Below are 18,189 nucleotides of genomic sequence, written 5' to 3' on the forward strand. Positions count from 1 at the left end.
TACAACAGAGTATTCCGTGTTCCCTTGAGTTCCTAGACCAAGTGATCTAGTGGATTCATAGGTTTGGTATCTCGACCCAGCGTAGCACATCTCATTTTTACTGAAAAAACACCTCGCTCCTATACATTACTTCCTGCACTTCAAATGGCGCCATTGCCGGGGATGGATGGCGTATTTGTGATTGTTTTTAGAGATTTTGGCGTACATAGTTTTGATTTATTTTTCTTTTCTTTCAGTTTATGAGCAGAGGCTCGCGGACTGGATTCTGGAGTACGAAGCTCGGCATTCTGTTTTATCGACTATTCCCGTTTTTTATTGCAAGTTTAATTTTCTTGTTATGTCGATAATGTTTGATTTCTGTTTTTGCCGTTGTGGATTTTCGGAGTTTGACCTAGCTTACTTGTTTTGGATTACGTTTCGCAATTGTTTACGCGAAAACTGAGCAGCAAGTATAATGGCTGGATCGGACAGTGATCGGAGTTTGTTGGTGAATATCGGGAGGTTTGAATTTAGTTTTGTAGCTTGCATAACCAATCATCCACATTGGAGAGAAGAAACGTTTAAATTCGGAGTTGATCGGAGTAGATCTGTTAGATCGGAAGTTATGGAGTGGAATCTAGTTGTTGTTGGTTTCGGATTGCTTGGATCCAAAGTGGATTAAGCGTTCGACGTGAGATCTGAGCAGAGTTGGTTTATTTTGATGCCTAGTCTTCGAGTTTTCATTTCGCTTCGTCTAGTATATGTAGATCTGCGTTATTTCCGGCTTGTCGTAAGTTTCCGACGACCAAACTTTTACATTCTGTTCGAATTTGGGTATGTGCTCTGTTTACTCCATCTTCGTGTTTAAATCCGTTGAAGAAAAGCATGTCGTTGTTAGTTATTTTCTCAGTCAGTTATTTGCAGCTTTTCTGCCGTACTCGCTATTTCTGGGTCATGGTCCCCACTGTTAGTTGTTCCCTGTCTAGCTAAATTAGGTAGTCGTTTACACGGTCTAGGAAGTGAATTTAATATATCGAAGTCTTGATGATGTTTGGTCTCAGCATGTTTACAGCTTTCTAGGTCTAGTGTTTACATTTCCTGCCTAGGTCTACTAGTAGTTATATCTCAACCCTGTTTGCGTGGCAGCAGCCGCCTTTGTCAAGAATCTCTAAATGCTTTCTTACGTATCCATCTTCGTGGGATCGACCCCTGCTTCTCTATACTAATCCATAGTATTCGGGTTGAGGGATCTTTGAAGGGGAGGTTAGTGTGTACAACGACAGAGTATTCCGTGTTCCCTTGAGTTCCTAGACCAAGTGATCTAGTGGATTCATAGGTCTTGGTATCTCGACCCAGCGTAGCACATCGCATTTTTACTGAAAACACACTCGCTCCTATACATTACTTCCTGCACTTCAATTATCATATGCTTTAGCATCTTTTGTTATATGTGGCATCACTGAACAAGCATTAAATCAACTAAACTTTCATTATTATCTTTGCACGAGGGAAGTTTACTTCTTAGTTCATGTGTTATACGTGAGAGGAAGCTGGAACAAGAAACAAAGAATTAGGAACAGAGAAACTTACAGTTCGTTTGCTGCAAAAAGTTGTGCCTCATCTTTGGGCATGCTATAACAGGAAAATAGAATCACATAATTAGTATGATCATTACCAACTATAAAATTTTCCGAGAAACTGATAACAACGTACCTGTAAAAGATGTAGAATAGTGTTTTCTGGACGGAATCTTGCAAAATAGGTTTGCTGCAAATTCAAATAAAAATAAAACACTCTTAAAGGGCATACAATTGATATTCTTCTGCAAAAGCAAAAAAGAGAAATAAAAAAGAGCAGGACAATCTTGTTTTTGGCGGTGGATATTAACATGTTTAGCATAATAAAACTAAGTATTATTGCATACTGAAGCTAAAACAAACACCCTCTGTCACACTCAAGATGTCCACATTCTTTGAGTGGCACGGGATTTTAGGAGGAATTGTTAGCTAAATAAGTAGAGAGAAAAAAGGTAGTTGAATATTTTAATGATGAGAGAGGAGAGAGTGATTTATTTCCAATATAGAAAGTGGACATCTAGAGATGGGACAAACTAAAAAGGAAAGGTGGACCATCTTGAATGGGACGGATGGAGTACTAACATAGTAATCTCACCTTTAAAGGAGGTGTCTGTTTGGCATAATAGCACTCAGGTACACTGAACTTCCGGTTTCTCCTCTGACAGGCTCATCAGACCAGGGAGATGAAAACTTCTTGTGAAGAGTCTCGGATGAATTCAAGTTTAAACCTAGGGTCGTCAGATCAAGTCCCAGAGCAAGAGTGGCCAAAGTTGGATTTACCTTTTTTACGATACTTATTAGACCAAGCATCCCATATTGATCCGGTATACTTTGGGATCCCGGTGTGGCTTTTATGTCTTTATCTCTAAATGGACTTATGAACGAGATTGGGACTGCTGGAACTGCTGATACTGCCTGCACAAGATGATCATAAGATCCAAAGCAATTAGAAGTCCCAAAGCAATGACTGTCAGGCCTATTATATGGGCCTTGGAAAATGATGAATGATAAAATAAGAAAGCATAACCCTTCACAAAACAAATGGAGGGAAATAACAAAGTGTATGATGAGAAAACTAGTAATAAAAAAAATATTTAGTAAATAAAAAATAGTTTTCAGTAATAACAAACATAGGCTGTCCCTACCTCAGGACCATGAAAATTACAAGGAGGGAAATAAAAAATGTGTGATGAGAAAACCAGTAATCTTTTTTAAAAAAAGCATTTAAGTCAAAAATAGTTTCAGTATAACAAGCATAGGCTGTCCCTCACCTCGGGACCATGATGAATAGAAGATCGGAGCTGCCCGATGTTAGATAGGAAACCCTGTGCCATTTATTGAGGAACCACGATGTTGTTGAGGATGATGTGATGAATAAGAGCTGCCAAAATTAAAACCTGAAGACCTCCCCAGCTGGAAACCAAAAGCATTCAACCACTAGGTCACACCCACATTGTCCAATATGAGACAAATGTTCACGTACAGTGACTTACAGATAATTGCTGAGACTGCTGCATTAAATTTGTCATACTGTCGTGGATCTGTTCTTTTTGGTGAGCATTTATGGTATATTCAGCACTACCAACATTAAGACCACCTGCAGAACACAAACAGAAAGGATATGGAGCACTTGAAAGACAAAACCATCAACAATTAAAAAATACCATTCAAAAAAGAAACTAAGTCTAGTATATGATATGGTTAAAGTTTCAAAAGGAGCATGCCTTTCCATATACATTATTATTACAATCAAGTACATGCTACCAATGCATATACTGTATACACCTACTAAGAAATGTTTCAGTCTATATGTTCAGTCAGAAGGCCATTCTAGTGTTTTGGTATCATGCAAATCACAATTTATTGGGTAAATACTCAGCAGAAGTCAAGCTATGAATAAGACTTGCAACATGTGTGAAATTTTATGCTTGACAAAAGAAAAAATCTAATGAGTATGACCCTAAACCAAGATGAACAGTTATTTAATTAGACAGAGATATTGCCTTGACCGAGGAGACACTGCAACTATTTTCAACATTAATCTAAAATTTCTATTATTATAAGATTATACAAGGTATTCTAGTACCATACCATAAAAGGCATATGATATCTATTGAGAAATAATAGTCATTAAGAATCTCTTCAAGGAAAATTGAATTACACAGATCACCACAAACCATCTGGACTTCCGTCTAGAATTGGAGTTGGTTCCCCCAAAAGAGCCGTAGTAAACATATCCCAGAATCAGAGTAATACAGATATTGAAGCACCTTTATATCCCGGTAAAGCAGGGAAATCTTCATATTGAATGCTGAATTCTTGGTTCTGTTGACCAAAACCAATGTTATGTTTTTGCATCATACCTTCACAAAAGGGCATTTAAAGATAAATTATTCTGCCACTTCAGAAAGTAACATAAAACAGATCTGCTATTAATTAAACTGAATAACCTATTTGCCCATGAGAGCCACCAGCTGAAGGAGGATGCCCCGATAGCTGAGGAAAGTCATTTACATCAAAGGTAGCATTGTCATGAGCATTTGATTCATTTAGTAATGCCATAAAGCTAAAACTATTATTTCCAGCTTGAAATTGGTTTTGAGAAAGTGGCACACCAGCACCAGAGTAAGAATTGCCCAGCATGGATACCACCTGTGGAGCTGAAAAATATCTGTCGATCATTAGTATTAAAGAAAAAGGATTGATGCAGAGTCTGGTTTGGAATTCATAATTTAAACAAAACATCTCAGGAGCACAATATAGCAAATATGGATACAGCATTCCGAATAATCCAATACCCGCATATGATAAAAATCACTGTTATGTTTAAAAAAATTTAGCAACTGCAGTCCCCAGCTCGGCTTAATTTTCTAAACATAACAGCATTGCTATACTATATATGCCTTTTATTGTCAAATTAGGTTATGATCGATAAATAATCAGAGCCACCAGAAAATTGCACCAAGATACAACAAATAATTACCTGACAGATTCAAACGAGATGCAAGACCAGGGATGTTTCCAATGCCCGTAGAGCTTCCACCCCTTGAAGCATTGCCCCCGCCCACAAGACCACTAATAGTATTTGTAATTCTCCCTGTATTTCCCATATTTGGAAGTACACTGGGGCCTAAAGGTATCCAATTGTAGCAATTAGTGTCCTCAGAAACCCGGGTCGGAATACCGCATATGTAAACCAATTGAACAAATGACTACTCATACCCCCAGTATTATTAAGACCTGAATGTCCATGTGAACTTCCCAGAGATAGCTGCATCAAAAGGCCATCATCAGTTAATTACTTTTATAATAAATAAAGGGTAGCAAGATAGAATCAACTTGTCTATAAGACCCATTCCTGGGACCATTTATGGAGTTATGGACTATATCAAATTATTAGTCTCATCCAAAATCTAGATATATAGATTCACCTGAGAAAGTATCTTAGGAAGACTATTTATCGCATATCTACCATTAGACACGCTTCCTTGAGCTTGTTGGACACCATTTGGAAGACCACCAATATTTGTCGAATTTCTTGATGCATAAGGCCCAGGCATGCTTGACATGTTAAAGCTATTATGGATATTATGAAGCCCCTGGAGATTACCTGCCGATGAGAAAATATATTATTAACTTCATTCATCTGAATTGGAAATAAATCTCAATAAAGCAATGTATAGTGCATACCACTGGACTGGTTCAAGACAGCTCCAGAGGAACCTGATTGCGCAGAAAAGGAAGTTGTGAAAGTTCTTCCAGTGCTATCCGGAATATTAGAATTTGATCCATTCAAACCTGACTGTGTCCACATTTACATGTTAATTTAGTTAATACATAATCCAAAAAAAAAAATGCACTTTGCTTGGGGAGATAAAATAAGCTATCTCAGGTAACCAAGTGAGCTGTAAGGAGAGAAAAACTTACACTCAGTACCCCTGACATTGTGAATCCTCAAACCAAAACACAAAAGGTCATTCTTCTTCGGATAGAGCACCTTTTACTGTTAATCCTAATCTTCTAGCAACCTGACGAAGAAATCAGACCACATTCTATAAACATCTGTACATGTATAAAAGCCAAGTGCAGCCATGTTTTCCCGCCAATACAGTGGCACAGTCAAATTAAGTTGTAATTTGCAGGATGAAGTATTCATATGTTGGATATTAGCGGTTAATGAGCATGAAAATTCAATTCAGGACAAAACCAAACGTTTTTTACAAGCCTAATGTTAATCACGTATGTGAATTAAAATCAAACAAGTTGGCATCAAATTCAGTATATCACAATTCTTAGCATTTCCAATTTTTAGATGCATAAATTCCAATTCAGGAAAAATAAGCAAACTTGCAGATCTCGTTACAAAAAGCAGAGTGAGCTGAGATGGAAAGAAGAAGATGCAACATTGTTTAAGAAGAAGTTGACCTGATGAATAAATAGAATATAAAGGCTTCTCGATGTCGTTGAGTTGAGGCGGAGAAGAGGGCGGCGAGCACAAGTCCACGACGAAAGCAGTGAGTATCTGACGTGCTGGTCGTCCGGCGAGAATAAGGAAGAAAAGGGGGCTGAGGCGGCGGTGGTGGTTGTCGATTGGCGAGTTTCGCCGGAATTTTTGTGAAGAAGGAAGTGTGAGAGACGAGATTTAGTTTAATAGAGTTGTTTGGGCTTTTCGAAGGTGTGCTATGTAACTGGGCCTCATTTAGCACTGCAACGGTAATGGTTATTACTCCCTCGTTCCTGATCGGCACAAATTTTAAAAAATAACTAGTACATCCCCCTGCGCGTTGCGCAGCTGATGACATTCGTAATAAATCCTATACTTCGTGCAAGATATGAATAAAGGAAATTATTTTAGAAACTACGTCTCCATACCCAAAATTTTGTGTACGAACTTAGTTGGAACAGAGAGAGTATAATATTTAAGAATAAATATTTACTGAGTTAAAAAGAGAAAATTAAAATTGACAAAGAGGAAAAATAAGATAAATATAACAAATAAAATTTGAGAATAACTAATGCATAAAATAAATGTACAAACTTGTATTGGGGCTAATAATGCTTCAAATTTTCATATCAATAAAAAATTCTAGTATAAAATATAAAACAAAACATTAATTGAACTTTATAAAATTAAACTCAAGAAACCTAACATCAATACTTCCACACATGCAAATCCTATACTTCGTCCAAGATGTGAATAAAGCAAATTATTTTACATATTCTGTGTCTACGTGATCAAAAGTTTTGTACCACCTTAATTGGGACAAAGAATGTAAACAACTTCAAATGCAAAATAATACTTGGACAATAAATGAGGGATTTTTCGAATGTGATTATATTCTTTTTTATGTTCGTACATATACATCAAATTATAATATTAGTTATATAATTGATAATAGTTAATTATGTATACATCTAATTATAATTGTAATTAATTACTGAGTTGTCAATGGAGAATACATATGTATAAAATATTGAATATAATTTTAAATATCTGTGAGTATCCCTATAATTATGTTTGGTTTTTCTTCCATAGAGAATCTAAATTATCCATATTCAGAATATGAGATGAACTTCATTATTGTGTATAATCTTAATATATTATCATACACCCGAAGTGCAAATAAAAGTAAATCTTATGCGTAATAATTGTGAAAATTGGAGGTACTCTTCATTAATTATTTTCTTAACAACACTACAGAGAATTCAAATCCTTTTCACCTACCAATCCATAAAGGCAACAACCACTACACCTACACAAAATCAATTACTCGTGCAAGTCTTCTCTCAAATCTCAAACCAATTCCATCTTCCAAACACTCTCTTTGTTAACAAATGGCTAAATCAACAGACAACTCATACATGGAGGGGGATGTGATTCCAGAATACTGCTCTTACATGTATGAGGATGACGCTCCGGAGTTCTTCACAGTATTAAGCATTGAAGAACAATCAAAGATGGTATGTATTTGATAATCGTCAACATATGCTGAAAAATATCTTTTGAGAAAAATTATCATTTGTATTGAAATTTGTTTAGTACTTTTAGTTTTTGTTTCAAATAAATTCCTTCTATCATCTGGATGCACAAAAATAATTACATTTATGTTAAACAATAAAACAGATCTTTCCAAGAAGCTTCCAAACACAATATTCTGTTAAGCTCGAACCAATTTGCACACTTGAAGACAAATTCAACAAAAAAATTAGGGAAACAAAAGTCAAAACACTTTTTTTTAAAAATTAACTCTTATACTATAGATAGGAGGAAATTACAACTAATGTCAAGAGGGCTCGAACTCGGCACCTCATGCAATAATGTCTAAGCTCCTTGCCGCTAGGACAAAGGCTCTGGACAACAAAAGTCAAAACACTCTCAGATGGAAGAATATGCTTGAAACATGGTTGGGAGCAATTCCACAAGGAACACAACTTGAGAGCTGGAGACTTCTTGACTTTCTATATGATTTCACCCAATCATTTCTTTGTGAAAATGTATGAAGCTACGGGATGTGCTAAGGAAATCCAACAACAACCGGGTATGTAATTACAATGAATTCAACTTTGTCAATCAAAATATTAATACCCCATGATTTAATCACTTCTTTATAGGTTCATTTGGCCAAGAAACCGACGACGCATCGTCTTCTCAACCTATTGCTTCACCTTCTTCCAAATTAGCCATGACAATATCAAACCGAAAAAGTCTTGTAAGAATTTATACTTTTACTTCATATATATATTTGATAATGATTGTGTTAATTTATTATAAATTGAACAATCGAAATTGATAAATTAATGTAATCAACATTACAGCACATACCAATCCATTTTTGGAGGACACATGTGATAGACAAAGATATTGAAGTGACAGTTTTGGAATTCCAAGAGAAAACATGGCAAACAATGTTGAAGAAGGCTGAAGATAGGGTGAGAATCTCCACAAGATGGTCAAGTTTCTACAAAGAATGCTCTTTGTGTGATGGAATGCAATTGAAGTTTGAGATGATAAGCAGCACCCCCCTACAATCAAATTTAAAGTGACTATGGCCGAGGTAAATCATAATTAATCTATAATTTATATTTTAACTCTATACACCAATATTTCTTTGATTGATAAATAAAAAAACAATCTTGCACGATATCTTATGCAGTGATGAAAGTTGACTACATGGAATGGTTTGAAAAATACCCTGATCAAGTAAGTTAATTTGAAAAACTCTATTTTGTGGAACAAACAATATGTATTTAATCGACTGTGTTTTTAGTACTCTATTAGTAGTAGGCAATATTTTGTATATACTCATGAATTAGTATCTATTTTGTAGCATATTATATTGAGACTTTGATAATATATTAAAAATAGCCAAGTATTATCAGTTAAGTTGTAACGCCCGTACTTTTTATGGAAGATGACGCGCGTAAATCGAGGAACGATCGAAGAAATTATATTTGGAACAACACCAAATATAAGTCGTGACGTTAAGCGTTCTTTAATTTTGTGAAGAACAAAGATAACGAAAGTTAATAAAGTTTTGCGAATTTTAATTATCGAAAAAAAATGCGAGAATATAAAGTACGTATATTTACATTTGGGCTTCTCAAATTAAATTAGAGTCCAATGAGTATATATAAAATGGCCTTGGGCCATAACAATATATACCTAACAATTAAATAATTATCAACTTGGGCTTTCAACTAAATGAACCCAAACTAATTTAAATGATATATGTTGAGCCCAATACAATTTCCAAAGATATGAGAGCAAGCCCAAAAGAAAAAAAAAAGTCTTCCTTCCTTCTTCTTCTCCAAGTAGTCTACGGTCTTTCACCATGGGGGCTCTTCACCTCCAACTCTCTTCACTTTCCATCTTCTCACAATTTATTTCTACAAAATCAAGAGTCACCCATATTATAACCTATGTTCATTCATCTTTCCACTACTCTTCTACTTCAACTTCAAACAAAACAAAATTTGAGAAGAGAGTGAAGGAAGTGGGTTGCTACCATTCTTGCTCCTCCACCACCAAATTAAATCCTTCTTGAGGTATAATCTCTTTTCAAGCCTCAAAGCATGAATCTTTGTATATATATTTCATACATCATTGCATAATCCACTTCCATAATCAAATCAAACAAAATAACAATCAACAATTGAAATTAATTGAACACTCGCCGTATGCAATCGAAAGTCCCAAAGAACGTAACTTGATAATAAAAATACACCTTGCGGGTCTTTTCGGAGTGTTTCCGAGCGGGTTTGGAGTGGTTTTGGGGAGGAGGAAGCGACGGCAGCGGCTCGACGGGGAGGGACGATGGCGCGACAGCAGCTGCGCTGTCCGTCGACTCCGGCAGCAGCTCCCGTTGGCGAACAGCAGCAGCGACGGAACAGCCACGACGGCACTTTGCAGCGGCTAAGTAAGCCGGCGGCTGGACCCCCACCGCGACGGCGACGCTGACGGATCGAAGGCGACAGCGGGAGTACAACGATGCTGAGCGACGCTCGGCGGCAGCACTCCTCTCACCGGGCAGGCGGCTCCGACGCAAAAAGGGAGGGGCGGCGGAAATTTTAAATGAAGAAGAAGAAGAAGAGAGGAAGAGGAGAAGAGAGAGATAAAAGAAGATGAGAGAGACGTGTAAAATGGTTGAAGAAAAAGGGATTTGGGCTTTTGTCATTTGGGCCTCTACTTGTTTTTTTTTTTTTGAAAGTGGACCTATTAATTAAAATGGGATGTTTGGTTAGTTGGGCTCCAAATCTTTTTGTTGGGCTTCAAAATTTTAAATTTGGAGATAAAAGGTGGGGGAATGATTAGATGATTGGGCCGATAATTTAATCGTGAATAATGATTAAATTAAATTCGAGAATAATTTGAAGCACGAATAATACTACCCAAGTGCGAAGTAAATGTATTTACGAAGAGAAATAATTGCGATAAATTAAGTATGCGTTTAAATAATTTTAGGAAATTTATTTCCGACGTCATGGAAAATACGAGGAGCCAACGGAGGAAAGAACGAGCTTAAGCGGCCGACCGGCGTCGCACGCGACGCCTTGGGCGGCCGCCGAATAATCGAAAATGCACGAAAACCGAGAAAACGAATTAAAATATTTTAATTAGAGTGCATGCATTCTAAAATGTCTTCGTTACCGAGATTGATGTGAACTTTATGTATTTTCCGAAAAGGTGGTTTGCATGGCCGCTAAAGTCGGAACGAGGAATTTTACGGAAATCCTAAGCTTTTGAGGTGGGCTTTATTACTTAAATTCTTTTATTTTGAAATGATATGTTTATGGTGAAATAAGGGTGGTTTAAAATAGTATGTCATGCCGTTTTTATGTTTTTGAATTGCCCATCTGATTGTCTACTGGGATAATATCCTACTAGACTTTGATAGTTAACGAATTCGGGTCTGACTAGGGAGTGAGTCCCTACTCGGACTAGTGCACTGATAGGGATCGTGAGCCGTCCCCTAGGTCGGCCGGTCCAGTGATCGAGATTGTGGCCACAGTCTCGTTTCACATGATGGTTCAGATATGTTATATGATGGAGGATGATGATTGTCAGCGCTGACACTTTTAAGGGAATGATTTTGGTGTCTCTCGGTCTTTTTAAAGTAAAATCCGAGTTTCACTCTATGATGGCTTGACATAACTTAAATGATAAATGTATTTTGGGCATGAGTTCACTGGGTGCATCAAGTACTCAGCCCCTGCATATGTTTTCCCTATGTGCAGGTTGAGCGAGATCGGGAGGCGGAGGATGTTGAGCAATGAGCCAAGAATTGTAATCAATAACGTTCTGGTTACTATTGTGTCTTCATACATAGTAGCAGCTAACTCTCAATTGCTTCCGCTACTCTACGTTTTAAGAATTTCTTCTATTTCCTTGGAATTGTCAAACCATGTCATTCACGTTATGTACCTTCGGGATTTGAAACTTTGATTGATAAATGTAAATTTCATCTTTTGATCGATATGTCGTACTCCTTTTGATTGTTCCCCCTTCTTCCCCGCTTCTTAAATCCCCCATGAGTCACGATTCCCCGTGCTTCCTATCCTTAGGAAGTGTTGTCGTGACATAAGTAATACTCCCTCCGTCACATGTTACTCGCACTTTTCATTTTAGGCCGTAAATTTTGGATTGATTTTTTAGTGTAATTAAATTAGAATTATAAGTGTAATGAGACATCACTTAATAAAGGACCTCTTAACTTAATCTAACATATTAATTAAACACATTAATTCTAACTTAAACTATAAATAATGTAAGTAGTTTGTGACGAACTGAAATAGAAGAGTGCAAGTAACATGAGACGGAGGGAGTACAGAATATGTCAAATATATTAATATAGCATTATAACTTTATTAATGATAATATAATAACCATTTTGCATGTACTCAGATTTTACTATATTAATAATTAAAGCATAAGAAATTAACAACTTTAGGAATCTTTGCAAGAGTAAAATAAAACAATATTATATATAATGCAATTATATTTATAGGTAACATATTATTTATTAAAAATATAATGTCTAACATCAATATATCATGACTCGTAAGAACAACTTTCCGCATTTCCATTGCAGGTACATGTTGTATCCAAAATGAAAGTGGTAGTTCCTTCATTTGAAAAACACAATATCAATATCATTATCAAATTTAAATTTTTAATCATACATAAACAATTGAAACAATCAAAACATGTTACTCTAAAAATTTCAATTTAATAAAAAACATATTTTAGATAAACAACTATATAAAACAAAATATACAATTAATTAACTAATAAAAACATACGTTATTAATTAATACTATTATTACTAATAATAATAATAATTATTATTATATTAATAATTAAAGGCAAACATAAAACATTACCTTTGTTGAGATGTATACATACATCTTTATAGTTGTTAGAAATCTCTACATGTAGCATAACAAAATATACATACCAAATATTGAAAAAAATATTTAATAAATTAAAAATGTTGACAAGATGTTTATCTTTGAAAACTACTACCATATCAACTACAATTAATTATTACATCTACAAAAGTAGACCGCTATTACCTCTATGGCTCTCTGTTACTCTCGGGGATGGATCCCCTGCAGTGTACGGAAAACACAGCACGGTGCTGTGCATTGGAAACGACACCGTTTCATGTTTATTTGCCTTTAATTAGTTGTAATAGTTGAATGGCAATACTCCATAGTGAATGCGAATGCTTTACCTTTTTTATTCTCTTTTTTTTTCTTTTACACCATAGTACTTAGTAATTTATGTTCTTTATAATTTACTAGTAAACTTTAATTAGCAGTTATATTTAAATGGTACACTAGTAAATTGGCGATTTTTTATAATTAGAAAATGACGACGCATTTTTATATTTTGATGTTTCTTTTCCTCTTTATTAATTATTATAACTCAGTTTGTTTGATAATTCAATTTTTAATTAGATATTTGTATGCAAATATTTACATGTGTTTTGTATTATAATAGTTTAATTTATTTGATAATTTAATATTTAATTAGATACTTTAATTTTTATTTTTTATTTTTTAATTTTTAATTTACATGTGTTTCTAATGCACAGCACCGTGCTGTGTTTTCCATACACTGCAGGGGATCCATCTCCGTTACTCTCTCTACACTCCAGTAGCTCATAGTATAACCAAAACTGAAACAAAATCTACTTTTCCAACTATTTATTATTCTACTATTCATATTATTACTAATAAAATATTTGTTAAACAAACAATGTCTAATTCTACACAACCAAAACCTTCGAAAATTCATCATCCATGCTAGGATTGGATTTAAGATGATACAACGTAAAAACTTCATTACTCTAACACAACAACTAAGCAAATTGAAACAAAACTAAACTCAAAAATCAAAAGAAGAAATTAAGATGAAGGCAATGTATGAAAATCAAGATGAGATACAAAAGAAATAACATGGTAAGTATTTCAATTGTTTAAACAATAAAATATTACAACATATTTTTAATATACCATCTTAAACACCATCTATGTCACAATTCAAACTTTCCTATCAACATATACTACTACTTATATAAACTACGGTTTTATTGCAATTTTTTTATTTTATATACTCTATTTAATCAACAAATATAAATTGCGAAAAAATAACTAATTAAATTCTGTATTACCATATTTATGATCATCAACTATAATTATATAATTATAAAATTCACAAATCTAAAAACAATAAAAAATTATACTTAGAAAAATATTACTCCTACTTGACAAAATAATACAGATTCCGTTCCAACAAAATTATCTCAATCCTTACTGAAAATTTCCAATAAAGCTAAGGAATTTCATTTTTTTTTAAAAACAAAACATCTAAAATTTCTTAGTTTTATTTCATCAACTACTTTACTCTTTTTATTTTAAAAACATTTGAGTCTTTTAGGGAGTTTATTTTAGACTCGTGACTTCCCATGAATCCTAAATATATTCAAAACCCTACCTTGAGAGATGAGACTGTTTTATTAAAGGTAAATGCGGATAATCCTACTATCTTTACCCCTAAAAGACTCAAATGGAATGAAATTACTATTCCTGTTCAATGTGTTATTGATATTCCTCAACCACCTAGGAATATAGAAAGAAGAGAACATTCACAAATCATAGAAGAACCTGATGGAAAAATAACTATAAAATTTGGAAGATCTAATTCTTCAAATTCTTTTAAAGAAACAGGATCTCATGAACAAATTAAAAGTAGATCATCTCTTTCTGAAATACCCAGTTCTTCTGGAACAAAATGGACTTTTAGAACACCCATACCTCAACAAACCTCTGAAGTAGAAGAAAGTGAGGAAGATTCTTACTCGCCAACTAGAAGTAATATGATTAATGTAATAACTTCGGGAAAAGAATTCAACCCAGACATGGAATATTTAAATGAAGAGATGAGTTCAGTTTATTACAAAGATAAGAGAAAATGGTATGAAAAATTAGATAGTAATATTAGGAAAAGAATTGAAGAAGAATGGATGAAAGAAATGAAAAGAATAAAATCAAATTTTCTGTTTTACGATTTTATTGCCATTTTCTTCTCTGGTGAAGGATGGTACGATTGTTTTAGAAAATCGACTGTAGAAGTAAACACTAGTCTAAATAAAAAATGGAATTTACATAATACTAGTACCATAGTTATACCTGTCCATCCACCTTTACGGGCCATAACTTTGCAGACTCATAAGGGAGAAATTATAGCTGACTCTTTTAAGAAAAATAGGAATTCTAAAGATCCTATTGAAAATGAAGATATACAAAAGATTATATAGCAGAATAACTTTTCAAATCAAATTTTATGCACTATAGCTAACTAGTTAGATGTTCTGACTAACAGCAAAAATAATGACCTTATTCCTACCAAGCAGAACCTTTTGAGTAATACTTCTAAACCCTTCTTTAAGAATAATGAAATTTTCAAAGAAAAAGGAAAAGAGATAAAATTCCATAATAATACCGAGAAAATATTATCTAAGATATCTAATGAACTATCAGAATTAAAAAATCCTCCCAAAATTAATGTTTTAAATAAAATTGAAGAGGATGATTCTGATTCTAGCCAATCTAATTCTTCTTCTTCTTCAGAAAATAATATTGAATTTGATAATTTAGAAAATACCTTTAGGGAAGAAGATGATCCAAATAAAATAAATAGGATTTTTAAAGGAAGAAAAAATTATAATAATAATAAAAACTATTATAGTAGACCTTCCCCTGTTGATTTGCAATATGAAGAAAGAGGTCAATTCCACAAATCCAGTTATGATAGAACCTCTCTAACAGAATGGAATATAGATGGAAAATTTGTCACGACCGCAGTTTCTAAGGATAGAAAGCCCGGTTGATCGCGACTAGGGGAGGATGAAAGAAGCGGGGAAGAAAGGGGAAATCTGTGGCACAACTGAAACTTGAACCGAAATAACTCAAATAATATATATCAGAGTGCACGATACAAAGAGCGCAACCTCGACTTTTACATTACAAGTTTTTCAAGTTTTTACAAGTTTTTATATCAAAGATGAGAATTTTATAGCTGATTTTATATCAAAGACGAGATTTTTACAAGTTTTTCTTAAATCTGGGAAGAAATCAGAGATATAGTTTAGACATCCTAAAAATCTTTGTAGCTGATTTTTGTCTTTGATTTCATCAGGGAACTTGTCTGTAAAGGATATGGATCTACTTATGGTTTTGAATGTTCCTCTAATAATTTCATGTCCTAAAAACCTGATATAAGTTTGGAATAATTTCATTTTTGGAGTAGAAATAACTAACCCCTTTTTCTCTGTAGTCTTTAAGAATATTTCTAAGTGTTTTATATGTTGATCTAGATCGTGGGAAAACATTAAAACATCATCTATGTATACTATGCTAAATTGACTATGATGATTTAATATATCGTTCATTATCTTTTGAAATTCCGAGGGTGCATTTTTTAACCCAAAAGGCATTACATTTCATTCGTAATGTCCAAAGGGAATAGTAAAAGCTGTTTTATATCTATCTTTTTCAGCTATTTGTATTTGTCAGAATCCTGACTTGAGATCAAATTTGGAAAATAATTTTGCATTAAAAAACCTATTTATTAAGTCTCTTTTATTAGGAATTGGATATCTAATCCATTGGAAAACCTTGTTAAGGGGTTTATAATTTATAACTAACCTAGGAGTTCCTCTTTCAAGTTCTGTTTGTTTCATAACATAAAAAGCTGAACAACTCCAGGGAGATTTTGAAGGCCTTATTAATTTTTTCTCTAGTAATTCTTTAATTTCTTTTTTACATATTTCTAATAACTCGTGGTTCATTTGGATGGGTCTTGACTTTGTAGGAATTTCACTTTCATTGAAATCCTTTTCATAAGGTAATTCAATGACGTGTTGTTTCCTATTTCAAAAAGCATTAGGAACTTCATTACAAACTTTACTAATAAAATTGCTCTCTATTTCCTTTATTCTAGAAATATAACTTGGGGATTTTAATCGATCTTCTATTCTTTGATATGGTAATTCTTCTTTCAGGTAATTTATTTGGGTTTTCTTTTTATTTATATTATTTATTTGCTTAAATATAGATGAGTTTTGAAGATTAAGGATCTCTTGTTTCTTAACAGGGGAAAGAAATCTAAACATTATTTCTCTACCTTGTATTTTTGTAGATATTCCTATATCATCAACACTAAAGGGATAAATTTGAGTTAGAAAAGGAGTCCCTAAAATCATATTATAGGTTATGTCTTTAACCAAAGTAAACACGTTTTAGAAGCAATAACCATTATTACAAATGTGAGCTCTAGAAAGTTTTTACTTTATATTCATTAAACTATTATTAGCTGCATACAATTTTTCATTAGTCTTTTCATAATATTTTGTGGGAACAATTCCTTCACGTATTATATTATGATCTGCTCCTGAATCAACAAGAGCCATTATGCTTGTTTTAAAGTCATCAATAACTAGGGTAATGTTTATATGCCATTTCTGAAATTCTATTTTTTGAATTGCTCCTACAAAATGATTTCCTTCTCTATAATTTCAATATTTTCACTATCTTTATTCTCACTACAGTTTAATCATTTATTGTTTTCTATAAGAAATAATCTTGTTTCTAGCTCAAAATCTTTTTCTTTTAACTCATGCACTTCTTGGTTAATTTGTTTTTTTATTTCATTTTGTAAATCTTTTGTTGTTATTTGTCTAGAAATACTTTGAGAAGGGTATCTATCCCAAATCTTATTTAGACTAAATTGATCATTAATAAGTATCTTTTTTGAAGTAGAAGGTTCTTCTAAAATTAACTCTTTTAATTTGTTTAAATATTCTTCTTTTAAATTACTATCATGTATTTTTTGAATCAATTCTAAAATAGCTTCTTTCTTATCTCTAGATATAACGTTAATACAACTCCTACATATATCCCTATCCTGGGTTTGGCTATTATGACTTTCATCAGAAGAACTTTGAGTTTCTTCCTCTTCATAGTTAGACTCATTGTCTGACTCTCTGAGGAGACTATTAATTTGTCTACTAATTAATTTAATATTTTTCTTTTTCTTCTTCCAACATTGGTTTTCAGTATGTCCAGGTTTCTTACAAAACCAGCATTTTATTTCATTATTATTATCATTATTTCTAGTTTTGAAATTTCTCTTAGGGTTCTGTTTCCTATATCTATTCCTATGAGGACGTCTGCTAAAAGGCTTTCTATATTTTTCATCATAATTTCTTTTCAGAAATTTCTTAGTCTTTTTTCTAAGTCTAGAAGAAGGGGCTTCTGTTCTTTCTAATCCCAACGTTTCACAAAAGCACCCTAGTTCGATTTTAGTTTTATACTTATCAAACTTATATTTTTTATGGAGTTTTAACTCAGAGCATAAGGCTAATCCTTCTTTTTTGATAAAAGCGAATAACTGTCCAAAAGTTATATCATGAAAGGGTATATTTTTTGATCATATGTCATTTTTGAGTTTCTGTATTATTCTTTCTCCAAATAACTTAGGTAGACCTATTGTTAATCTTTCTTTCCAAAAACTCTGATTACAATCTTCTCTTCTAAGGACTTAAGTAAGGAAAACATCATTATACCA

The 18,189-nt window shown here is 33.4% G+C and overlaps 2 long non-coding RNA genes and 1 pseudogene across 2 annotated transcripts; 1 reads left to right on the top strand and 2 right to left on the bottom strand.

The window, feature by feature from the left end:
* Positions 1-1,238: 1,238 nt before the first annotated feature.
* Positions 1,239-6,225, bottom strand: LOC121742596 (annotated as a pseudogene).
* Positions 6,226-7,341: 1,116 nt separating this feature from the next.
* On the top strand, positions 7,342-8,912 carry LOC121741163. The gene is made up of 5 exons (XR_006037799.1): positions 7,342-7,517; positions 7,898-8,095; positions 8,169-8,266; positions 8,373-8,611; positions 8,711-8,912. It is a non-coding gene; the product is annotated as an uncharacterized LOC121741163 (long non-coding RNA).
* Positions 8,913-9,226: 314 nt separating this feature from the next.
* On the bottom strand, positions 9,227-10,310 carry LOC121741164. The gene is made up of 2 exons (XR_006037800.1): positions 9,563-10,310; positions 9,227-9,443 (listed from the first exon to the last, which is right to left on the bottom strand). It is a non-coding gene; the product is annotated as an uncharacterized LOC121741164 (long non-coding RNA).
* Between the last annotated feature and the right edge of the window lie 7,879 nt (positions 10,311-18,189).

This window comes from Salvia splendens, chromosome 7, assembly GCF_004379255.2.
Source record: "Salvia splendens isolate huo1 chromosome 7, SspV2, whole genome shotgun sequence".
NCBI classification, from domain to species: domain Eukaryota; kingdom Viridiplantae; phylum Streptophyta; class Magnoliopsida; order Lamiales; family Lamiaceae; genus Salvia; species Salvia splendens.